The following is a 12,199-nucleotide window of genomic DNA, read 5'->3' as shown; positions in this document are numbered from 1 at the left end:
AGCTTCTAAGGAATTAGACTCAGCTCTTAATATTCAACTTTTTCTCTCCCCTCTAGACCTTGTGGGCTTATTTTCTCTCTTACGGATTTATTTCAAGCAAAAGTAACAACCATAACCATCTGTTGCATAAAAATAAGAATTACACTTTTAACCAAAAGGCAACTTGCTATTGCTGAGATTTGCCACTTGTCCCATGTAGCAAAGATCCCAAGTGTAGCAAAATAACGAGCAACTCCAGGTCTACTTGAACACCCTTCTTTTTATGCTACTCATGCACTGGCATCAACTGTCAGGCCTCCAGCCCAGACCACATTCATGACTAGAAACTCAGAAGCAATACTCCGGTGATGTTCCCTGTAGTCCAAGCAGTTTCTTTGAGTGTGGCCAGTTTATAACTTCTGCATAACTTGGAAGCAATGGAGGACTCTTCCAGGCACCTATTCATTGGTTTATTTCTTGTGACATATTTGCCTTTCCACTTGTAATCACTTACAGTTAAGGAAGGGGTAATAAATTCAGCTAATGTCAAGATTTAGACAATGGCAAGAGTCTAATGTTGGCCACCATCTGCCACGTTTATGGTGTCACAATGGGCAGAGGAAGACAAAGGAACTGAGATTGTAAATATACCACACGAGTCAGGAAGGTCTGGAAAAGCCACATCTTTCTTTCTTTATTATTATTGCTGTTATTAATCCATTAAGTGATTGATTTTTATTGGGTTATATTTCCAGTATCCCTTTCAGCTGAGTATAAGGCCATTTTCTTGGTTACCAGGGCAACGTGAGGTCAAGTTTGTGCATGTGTGGGTGTGTTGATAATTCATATCATATCGTGTAGACTATGCAAATAAAACACGGGTCAGCCTCTTTCCTAAGTCCTCCAGCTCAAACAAGAGCAACTTCCATCTCAGCATATTACTCCCTGCTGTCAATGTCAGTCTCAAAACATTATCATGACAGAAAACCAAAAGATTTCATGAATAGCTCTTTGAGCTACTTCACACCCCATGGAGTTTCAGTCTGGGTGAAGCATTGCTTCTCACTGAAGATATTGTAACAGTTTAGCAAAATCTAGCAAGTCAAATTCTTTCCAAAGGTAAAATGTTGTGGATTCATCTTAGCCTGTTCCTATCCAAACTGACAGATTTGCCCATGAAAATCACTTGAGATATCTTTATATGGAGAGGGAGGAACTATCTTTTGTTCCTTAACAGCTCTTAAGAGCAAATAATACTTGAGTTTGCTCTTCCTGAGAAAAACGGGAAGAAAAGATCAAGAAAGTGAAGGCAGTAAAAGAAGCAAGAAATAATCAAGAAACTGATAATAACTATATTTCTTATAATGATCAGCTATTACCTAACAAGAAACATGGCTTTCTTTTCTACTCTACTCTTAACCAATGGCTGACTTGTATTTGGTGACTCCTAGGGCTCAAGTAGGCCATGCGACAGTGGGCAGTGGCCCTCAAGCTGCTGCAGTGCAGGGCATGTCTGAGGATGGTTCACAGGGAATGCCATGGGCACATGGTTTCTGCACGATAGCAGAGGTTGTTCTCTATTGCAAGTATCTCAAATTCCTCCCACTGTCACAACTGGTTTGAGAGACTCAGAACACGGCACAAGGGCAGGAGGTCCACTCAGCACAGTTGTCATTGCTGTGTGTAACCAATAGCCACAGCCAAAACAAACTAAAGGAGATGGTGTAAACCCTTTCAAAATTTCAGTTGGTAAGGGTTTCTATTTATAGTGCTGAGCAGTTTTGGATGGGGAGAGAATCCTCTCCAATTGGCACTGGCCAGTCCAGAACAGTGGTGTGGGTATGAAATTTATGTGGGTTGGTGGATGCTATAAGACCTAGAAGACCAAAGGTGATCTAACTTGGCACAGAAATATTTCCTCTGCAATCTGTCTCTTTATATGCTTTCTTTTGAGAAGAGTGCCTCTTGTCCTACTAAGGCTTCCAATAATTGGCCCACCTTAAGTACCCAGTATGAATCCTGTTTTGTAATAGTGATTTTCCTCTCCACCCTACAGAAACACCATGCTGAGCCTCCTTGTGCCCCACCACCTGTAATTCCCTCCTGCCTGTTCAAATCTCCCCTGTCCTTCAAGGCCCAGGTGAAGACCCTTCTTTCCCGTGAAGCTTTACAGATGACTTCAGCCCACACTGATCTCTGAGTCATATGGCACTCAGTGTCTGAGTCATATAACTTGCCACTTGATTACACATTATTTGATACTATCCTATAATTCTGGGTGGAATTACAGGATAATTTGTTGGTTTGTCCCCCAGTAAAACTGTACTCTGCTCAAAGTCAGAGATTGAAACTTTTACTTCTTTGCACCCCCACTGTTGCTGGCAGAGCCATGGACACATGGTAGACAGTCAATAAAAGACTAATTGGATTGTTCCCAAGTTGCAAATCAGTGCATACATTAAGAAGGCTAAGCCAAATAAACTCCCTTCATTAAAGTCTTCTAAATTACACATAGATCTAAAATTATAAAAAGCAAGGCAAATAACAGAGGTAAGTCACTGAAGGATAAAAATTATTTCAGCAATAACCTCAAGTTGCAGAGACAATGTAGTTACAGGAACAAGGGAGGGAGGGAGGGCAAGATTTGATTCCAAATTGACCTTTTTGATGTATTCAAAGGATATTGAGGGAAAGCTAAGGATGACAGCAGATAATAAGCAAGGTGCTACCTTCCAAAGTGGAAGGATGGCAGGAAAAACAAGCACTAATTGTGAGAGAAGGAGTATATGGGAGAGCATTTCATGAGGGACAGGGAGATTAGAACTCCCTGCACAGGGCCGTGAGAACTACATTCCATTCTGACAGCCTGCTTAGCCAAGAGATGCAGATAAATTAGTAGATATGTGGAGGTGAACAAAATGATCCCATTGATTGGGAAATTCACAAAGTATAAAAGGGGTCCTAAAAAGCCCAGTTGTAGAATCTCTCATGATCCACATTGACCACTCTCTGAATCAAACCAGGCTCCTCTTTTGCCTGGAACCATGGACAGTGTCTTTAGCACCTGCAATGTGCCTAGCACTTTACACACACCACGTCCAAGCTGCACAACAACTTAACATAATGTTAGCAGTGTCACTTGTATTTTACCGATGAATATATAAAGGCTCAGAAAATCAAAGTTATTTGCTTATTCATCCATTCAACGAACATTTATTGTTGGCTTGCTTTGGTGCCTCGCACAGGCTGTTAAATAGGGGTCAAGGCAGCAGTGTCTGCTGTCACGGAGATTATACCATAGAGCTGGAGATTCTGGCTAAGGTTTGGACCCTGTCTGGTTCTAAACCACACATGTAGCCTCTTTTCTCTTCTACCCTTACAAGGAAAGCCTTTGGATGGTTTTCTTTTTAAACCTGTCATAAACACGATAATAACATGGTTATAAAAATATTTTGTCTCAATAATACTTCAATTGAAAAGACTATTTAAACTACCCCAGGAAATATGGAGTATGTGGAAACAATGGAAGACTTTTCTTACCTCTTATTTAAATTACAAAAGCAAAGTATGAAAGGCTTCTAGGAGTAGGGCAGATGGAGAAGACACAGGTTCCCCCCTTTCCATGACAAACAGAAATTATGGGCAAAGGGTAGCAACAAATTGTAAAACTGAGCTTGGAAAGAAAACAAGAAAGAGAAACCCCAAGAGTCCAGAAATAGGAAATGATCTCAAAGCCAAGTGACTGCAGTAAATGGGAGTTCACTGACTATGCCTCCTGTAGGTACTACGCCCAAACATCAAATCTGGGAGTTAGGGTTCTGACACTCGAGTGAGGTATCACACCTAGGAGTTGGAAGTTAGGTATAAGCCCCTGCATGGAGCCTGGAGTTATGAAGAGCTACTCCATCCTCCAGTCAAAGCAACAAAACTTTGTTCCTATGCAGGGAAAAAGAGCAAGAAAACTTGTCCTTCTGAGGTCATGGATGGGAAACAAAAAGAAATGGAAGCTCAGAAACTAGAGATGCATGGTCAGAAATTATTCCACCCACTTTATAAAGAAAGCTTCCTGCTAAGAAAAGAATACCTAGCTAGCCCAGACCAGTAACACTCTTAGAACCCTTGTGAATGCAAAACCAAAATCCCACTGCAGACACATCTCCACCACCCACTATGAAACAAATCCTACTGGAGATGAATTAACAATAAAAAGTATAAATCCAATGCGAACATGAAATATAACAAGGGTGAGTTTGCAAGGGCATCAAACAGAAAACTGGAGCTAACAGGACAATTTGAAAAAGACTACAAAAGAGAATGAAGGAGATGGGAGAAGCAATCAGAACTATAGTGAAAGAATGGATCAGAATTTTATAAAAGATGTATTTTAAAGAGAATTAAGAGGCGATTTAGAAATGAAAAATGTAACCATCAAAATTAAAAACCCAATGCACATTCCGTAAGCAGATTAGACAGCAGCTGACAAATTAAGTAAACCAGAAGAAAGCACTAAAAAAATACTCTAAATACAGTAGTGAGAAAAAAATAGAAATTATAAAAGAGCTCTTAAAAAACATGGAGAGTAAAATGACAAAATCAAATGTAGATCTGATACCAGTTCTGGAAGTAGATATTGGAAAAAAAGGGAGAAGCATTACTCAACAAAAATGGTCAAAACTGTTCACAAGAAGAGACATTGTTCTTTGAACGACACACAGAATCATCAGCAGAAAAATATAAGTTAACTCCAGCAACATTATATTGAAAGTGCAAAATATCAAAGACCAAAAATCTCTTAAAAGCAACCAAAGGATTTGGCTTGCCAGTATTTTATTGAGGATTTTTGCATCAATGTTCATCAGGTATATTGGTCTAAAATTCTCTTTTTGCCGGGCGCGGTGGCTCACGCCTGTAATCCCAGCACTTTGGGAGGCCGAGGCGGGCAGATCACAAGGTCAGGAGATCGAGACCATGGTGAAACCTCGTCTCTTCTAAAAATAGAAAAAATTAGCCGGGCGCAGTGGCGGGCGCCTGTAGTCCCAGCTACTCGGGAGGCTGAGGCAGGAGAATGGCGTGAACCCGGGAGGCGGAGCTTGCAGTGAGCCGAGATTGCGCCACTGCACTCCAGCCTGGGCGACAGAGCGAGACTCTGTCTCAAAAAAATAAATAAATAAATAAATAAATAAATAAATAAATAAATAAATAAAATTCTCTTTTTTTGTTGTATCTCTGTCAGGCTTTGATATCAGGATGATGTTGGCCTCATAAAACGAGTTAGGGAGGATTCCCTGTTTCTCTATTGATTGAAATAATTTCAGAAGGAATGGTACCAACTCCTCTTTGTACCTCTGGTAGAATTCGGCTGTGAATCCATCCAATCCTGGACTTTTTTTGGTTGGTAGGCTATTAATTATTGCCTCAATTTCACAGTCTGCTATTGGTCTATTCAGGGATTCAACTTCTTCCTGGTTTAGTCTTGGGAGAGTGTAACTGTCCAGGAAATTATTCATTTCTTCTAAGTTTTCTAGTTTATTTGTGTAGAGGTGTTTATAGTATTCTCTGATGGTAGTTTGTATTTCTGTGGGGTTGGTGGTAATATCCCCTTTATCATTTTTTATTGCGTCTATTTGATTCTTCTCTCTTTTCTTCTTTATTAGTCTTGCTAGTGGTCTCTCAATTTTGTTGATCTTTTCAAAAAACCAGCTCCTGGATTCATTGATTTTTTGGAGGGTTTTTTGTGTCTCTAGCTCCTTCAGTTCTGCTCTGATCTTAGTTATTTCTTGCCTTCTGCTAGCTTTTGAATGTGTTTGCTCTTGCTTCTCTAATTCTTTTGATTGTGATGTTAGGGTGTCAATTTTACATCTTTCCTGCTTTCTCTTATGGGCATTTAGTGCTATGAATTTCCTTCTACGCACTGCTTTAAATGTGTCCCAGAGATTCTGGTATGTTGTATCTTTGTTCTCATTGGTTTCAATGAACATCTTTATTTCTGCCTTCATTTCGTTATGTGCCCAGTAGTCATTCAGGAGCAGCTTGTTCAGTTTCCATGTAATTGAGCGGTTTTGATGGAGTTTCTTAGTCCTGAGTTCTAGTTTGATGTCACTGTGGTCTGAGGAACAGTTTGTTATAATTTCTGTCCACATCAAAAAGCTTATCCACCATGATCAAGTGGGCTTCATCCCTGGGATGCAAGGCTGGTTCAACATATGCAAATCAATAAACGTAATCCAGCATATAAACAGAACCAAAGACAAAAAACACATGATTATCTCAATAGATGCAGAAAAGGCCTTTGACAAAATTCAACAGCCCTTCATGATAAAAACTCTCAATAAATTCCGTATTGATGGAACGTATCTCAAAATAATAAGAGCTATTTATGACAAACCCACAGCCAATATCATACTGAATGGGCAAAAACTGGAAGCATTCCCTTTGAAAACTGGCTCAAGACAGGGATGCCCTCTCTCACCACTCCTATTCAACATATTGTTGGAAGTTCTGGCTAGGGAAATCAGGCAAGAGAAAGAAATCAAGGGTATTCAGTTAGGAAAAGAAGAAGTCAAATTGTCCCTGTTTGCAGATGACATGATTGTATATTTAGAAAACCCCATCGTCTCAGCCAAAATCTCCTTAAGCTGATAAGCAACTTCAGCAAAATCTCAGGATATAAAATCAATGTGCAAAAATCACAAGCATTCTTATACACCAGTAACAGACAAACAGAGAGCCAAATCACGAATGAACTCCCATTTACAATAGCTTCAAAGAGAATAAAATACCTAGGAATCCAACTTACAAGGGATGTAAAGGACCTCTACAAGGAGAACTACAAACCACTGCTCAGTGAAATAAAAGAGGACACAAACAAATGGAAGAACATACCATGCTCATGGATAGGAAGAATCAATATTTGTGAAAATGGTTATACTGCCGAAGGTAATTTATAGATTTAATGCCATCCCCATTAAACTACCAATGCCTTTCTTCACAGAATTGGAAAAAAACTGCTTTAAATTTCATATGGAACCAAAAAAGACCCCACATTGCCAAGATAATCCTAAGTCAAAAGAACAAAGCTGGAGGCATCACGCTACCTGACTTCAAACTATACTACAAGGCAAAACAGCATGGTACTATACCAAAACAAAGATACAGACCAATGGAACAGAACAGAGCCCTCAGAAATAATACTACACATCTACAGCCATTTGATCTTTTACAAACCTGAGAAAAACAAGAAATGGGGAAAGGATTCCCTATTTAATAAATGGTGCTTGGAAAATTGGCTAGCCGTAAGTAGAAAGCTGAAACTGGATCCTTTCCTTACTCCTGATATGAAAATTAATTTACGATGGATTAGAGACTTAAATGTTAGAACCTAAAACCATAAAAACCCTAGAAGAAAACGTAGGGAATACCATTCAGGACATAGGCATGGGTAAGGACTTCATGTCTAAAACACCAAAAGCAATGACAACAAAAGCCAAAATGGACAAATGGGATCTAATTAAACTAAAGAGCTTCTGCACAGCAAAAGAAACTACCATCAGAGTGAACAAGTAACCTACAGAATGGGAGAAAATTTTTGCAATCTACTCATCTGACAAAGGGCTAATATCCAGAACCTACAAAGAACTCAATCAAATTTACAAGAAAAAAACAAACAACCCCTTCAAAAAGTGGGCAAAGGGCAAAGGAATGTCTTCTCAAAAGAAGACATTCATACAGCCAACAGACACATGAAAAAATGCTCATCATCACTTGCCATCAGAGAAATGCAAATCAAAACCACAATGAGATACCATCTCACACCAGTTAGAATGGCAATCATTAAAAAATCAGGAAACAACAGGTGCTGGAGAGGATATGGAGAAATAGGAACACTTTTACACTGTTGGTGGGACTGTAAACTAGTTCAACCATTGTGGAAAACAGTGTGGCGATTCCTCAAGGATCTAGAACTAGAAATACCATTTGACCCAGCCAGCCCATTACTGGGGATATACCCAAAGGATTATAAGTCATGCTGCTATAAAGACACATGCACACGTATGTTCATTGTGGCACTATTCACAATAGCAAAGACTTGGAGTCAACGTAAATGTCCATCAGTGACAGATTGGATTAAGAAAATGTGGCACATATACACCATGGAATACTATGCGGCCATAAAAAAGGATGAGTTCATGTCCTTTGTAGGGACATGGATGCAGCTGGAAACCATCATTCTCAGCAAACTATCACAAGAACAGAAAACCAAACACCACATGTTCTCACTCATAGGTGGAAACTGAACAATGAGATCACTTGGACACAGGAAGGGGATCATCACATACTGGGTCCTGTTGTTGGGGGCTGGGGGGGGAAGGATGGCATTGGGAGATATACCTAATGTAAATGACAAGTTAATGGGTGCAGCACACCAATATGGCACATTTATACATATGTGACAAACCTGCACATTGTGCACATGTAACCTAGAACTTAAAGTATAAGAAAAAAAAAAAAAAGCAACCAACCAAAGGGGGAAAAAAAGCTACCTATAAAGGAATGACAATCACACTGACATCATATTTCATATTAGCAACAATAGATGCCAGCATTGTATCTCCAAAGGGCAGTAGGAATCTAGCTATCAAGCTAGTATTTTGAACCTAAATCATCTACCCCTATGTTATTCCATATGAAGTATTGTAGTCACTGGTCAAATGTGACTATTGAGCCCCTGCAACGTAGTTAGTCTGAATTGAGATGAGCTGTAAGTATAAAATGCATTCTGGATTTCAAAGGCTTATTGTGGAAAGAATGTGAAATATCTTGTTAATAATATTTTATATTGATTACATGTCAAAATGGTGACATTTTGGATATATTGGGGCATATAATATATTGTTTACCCATTTTTGCTTTTTACTTTTAAAATCACCCCCAATAATCCCATTCATTCACTTAATGACATTTGCCACCTTCCTCCAACCTCAGGCTATTTGCAAATTGAAAATAATCTCTTAATTAACTCCTTGGCTACTTTGTACTTTTAGCATTTCCTTGGTTTCAAAGTATACATTTATCTGTAGAATCATTTTATCCACATTTGTCTCCTAACTAAAATAAATGTAAACTCCATAAAGACAGAAATGATACCTGTCATAGCCACTACTGTGTGTTCAGCCCGTAGCACAGAGTGGATCCAGTCTCTCTGTCTTCGCTGTAATTAAGAGTATGTGCTTCAGCATCAGATGGCATGATTTCGAATCTGCCTCCACTGGGGCCATCTATTTGACCTGAAGGCACATCATCTGACTTTTCTGAGCTTTGATTTCCTTTGTTTTAAAAAGACTATTTTCCTACTCTTTAAGATTTTAATGAAATGATGAGTGATATAGCCCATAGGCTGTCTCCTTCCCTCTGATGCTTTTTAATATGTGCCTGGGACTTAATTTATAAAGTGAGCGGCAACACGGAGTGGTCAATGCCTTTGAAGGAAAAGTTTAGTGTTATTCACAGCTTCCCTGGAAATGAGACATAGCACACTGTGCAGGGTCATGTGGGGAAACATCAGAGTCACTGAGGAGGGAGGAGGCAGGGGAAGGCATGGCCACAGCTGTTACTGGGGTTTCTATGGGAAACCCAGGGCAGGGTAAACAGCTTCAGATTGGCCAGTTTGAATAAATCTGGACATAAAGCTGCCCCTAGGTATCTGGTCCCTGGCCCTGGGTTGATGTAGGGCAGGGAAATATTGGCTTGGTACATGAGAGTTCAGTGAAGAAGGTGGCTGGGGTGTGGCTATGGATCAGTGGTAAGCATTTGAAAGGCAGGCTCAGAGATAAGCCATTTACAATTTCCAGGAATTAACTAACCCCATGCAGGGCAGCTTCTCCCCAGTCAGCAATGCACCCAAGATGTCAGGGCATTATAAAATTAAAACACACATACACACACACACACGCAATTAGTACACTTTTGAGCCACTGTTGTCTTTCCAAAGAGTAACAACTTGCATGTCACAGTGGCCACTCCCTTGTTCTGGACACAATTCTGCTTATTTAGGCTTCTTCCACTTGCCCTGAGAGATGACTTGTTCCTAAACCACACTTACCTACTTTCCAAAAACCACCAAGCTAATTGCCACAGTTCTGCCATAATTCTGGTCTTAGTGCTAGAGCACTCCCTGGCTTAGCCTGTCCCAGCTCCCAGGAGATGCTAGACTAAATTATTGTTAACTATTCTGCAAGCTCAAGGAAATGCTATTAAACATGCCAAAAAAGAAAGAAAGGGCCGGGTGCGGTGGCTCATGCCTGTAACCCCAGGAATTTGGGAGGCCAAGGTGGGTGGATCACCTGAGGTCAGGAGTTCAAGACCAGCCTGGTCAACATGGGGAAACCCCGTCTCTACTAAAAAATACAAAAATTAGCCAGGTATGGTGGCGCATGCCTGTAATCCCAGCTACTTGGGAGGCTGAGGCAGAAGAATTACTTGAACCCGGGAGGTGGAGGTTGCAGTGAGCCAAGACTGTGCCATTGCACTCCAGCCTGGGCAATGAAGCAAGACTCTGCCAAGAAAGAAAGAAAAAGAAAAGAAAAGAGAAAAGAAATTTTTTCCCATTGTAAGTTACAGAAATTACTCACGGTGGCTAGGGCAGAAAAGAATTTATTATAAGGATACAGAAGTATCTCAGGAACCCACAGCCAGCTGACCTGAGGAGTGAACTGTATTGGGGATGCCATGCAGATACTCTTTAACTTTCATTCCTCTTTGCTCATCTGCTCTGTTCTTCAGACTGATGTTCTCTATTGCTTCCCTGCACATTGTGGACCACTGCACATTGTCCACCACTACAGCTGACTGGCCCAGTTTGGGTGAGATACTCATCTCTAGTCTAATCAACTGTTGCTGGGGGTGGCAGGGGTGGCAAGGAAATTATAAGCCAAACAGACAAAGATGATCACAGTGGTAGAATAGTTTGGATGGTGAAAATGCTGGCTAAACAGTTTCTCAGGGCACAAAACTAGTATGCATTATACATTTTTAAGACAGTGATATAGTATGTAGTATTAACCAAACTTTTGGAAATTCAAACATCTTTTTTTCCAATGATTCATTAAATGTTAGGGAGCTAGCATCCTACAGAATACAATTGCCAAAGGTCAGAGGTTGTGGCACATTTTTGATTTTCCAAAGTGCTTTACCATGTCGCAGAAGATCAAAAGATGAGATTTCTTGACATTCTGTGTGTATATCTTATATAATCGTTGGGTAGATGGGTGCATTGAAGGTTAAGGGTACTTCATGAGAACAGACACAAGAAGAAAGTGGGAACTTTGAAGTCCCTGACTAAAGTAGAATCATCAAAATTTGAGCAGCACCAATCCTCATACCCAGCTGTCTCATCTTAGAAGCTCCAGAAAAGCTGATTGACTGGCCCAAAGTCACACAGCAAGTTAGTAGCAAAGTTGAAACCAGAACCATAGCATGACGAGTACCATTGTTAACAGCAGGCCAACCTTGGATGTATTCAAGGTAGAGATTTGACTTTTCAAATATTTGCAAAGCCTGCTTTGAGCTAATTGGTACTGTAGGAGTGCCAGGATTTTATGATAAGAAGAGCAGGGATTTTGCATTACAAGTTCAGAGACTGAATCCATGTTTACCAGCCCAACCTGAGCCTCAAGAGACTCTGAGATCACATTCTTCACTACCACACTGACATCCACGGAAGCCGCATGCACTCAGAGTGCACTCACACTGGGAGCCTTGTGGAGTGTTTAATCCTTAATTTAAATCCTAATGATTATTCAGCCTATTCGACAGTTTAACTCAGTCATCAAAGGTGAAGTTGCCTCCGGGTTCTGCATTCAACAAGGCAGGAAATTAGTTTCTTAGCCCCGAATCCAAGTGAAAATAAAGACGAGAAAGTCAGAAACTGACTCTACCTTTGTTCAAATGAACCCCACTAAAAGCTCTACGGAGAGTCGCACATACCGTCAGCAGCCCCAAAGCAAAATATGTCATCCATTGGCACCAAGAGACAAAGCAAGTCCTTCCAGGGGGCTTCAAGAGTTGCTGGCTGATGGCAAAGACTTTGTGCCACCTACCCTCCCCACCCCAGTGCCTGTCTTTACATCCAATGCAGAAAAGGGAGTGACATGGGAAGCCCGTCTTTGGCCATAGTGGAACAAATAGCTTCCAGTATGAAGATTTTGCTTGGCCCAAAACTTGT

The sequence above is a fragment of the Chlorocebus sabaeus genome, chromosome 29, assembly GCF_047675955.1.
Source record: "Chlorocebus sabaeus isolate Y175 chromosome 29, mChlSab1.0.hap1, whole genome shotgun sequence".
Lineage (NCBI taxonomy): Eukaryota > Metazoa > Chordata > Mammalia > Primates > Cercopithecidae > Chlorocebus > Chlorocebus sabaeus.
This window is presented reverse-complemented; position numbering follows the sequence as displayed.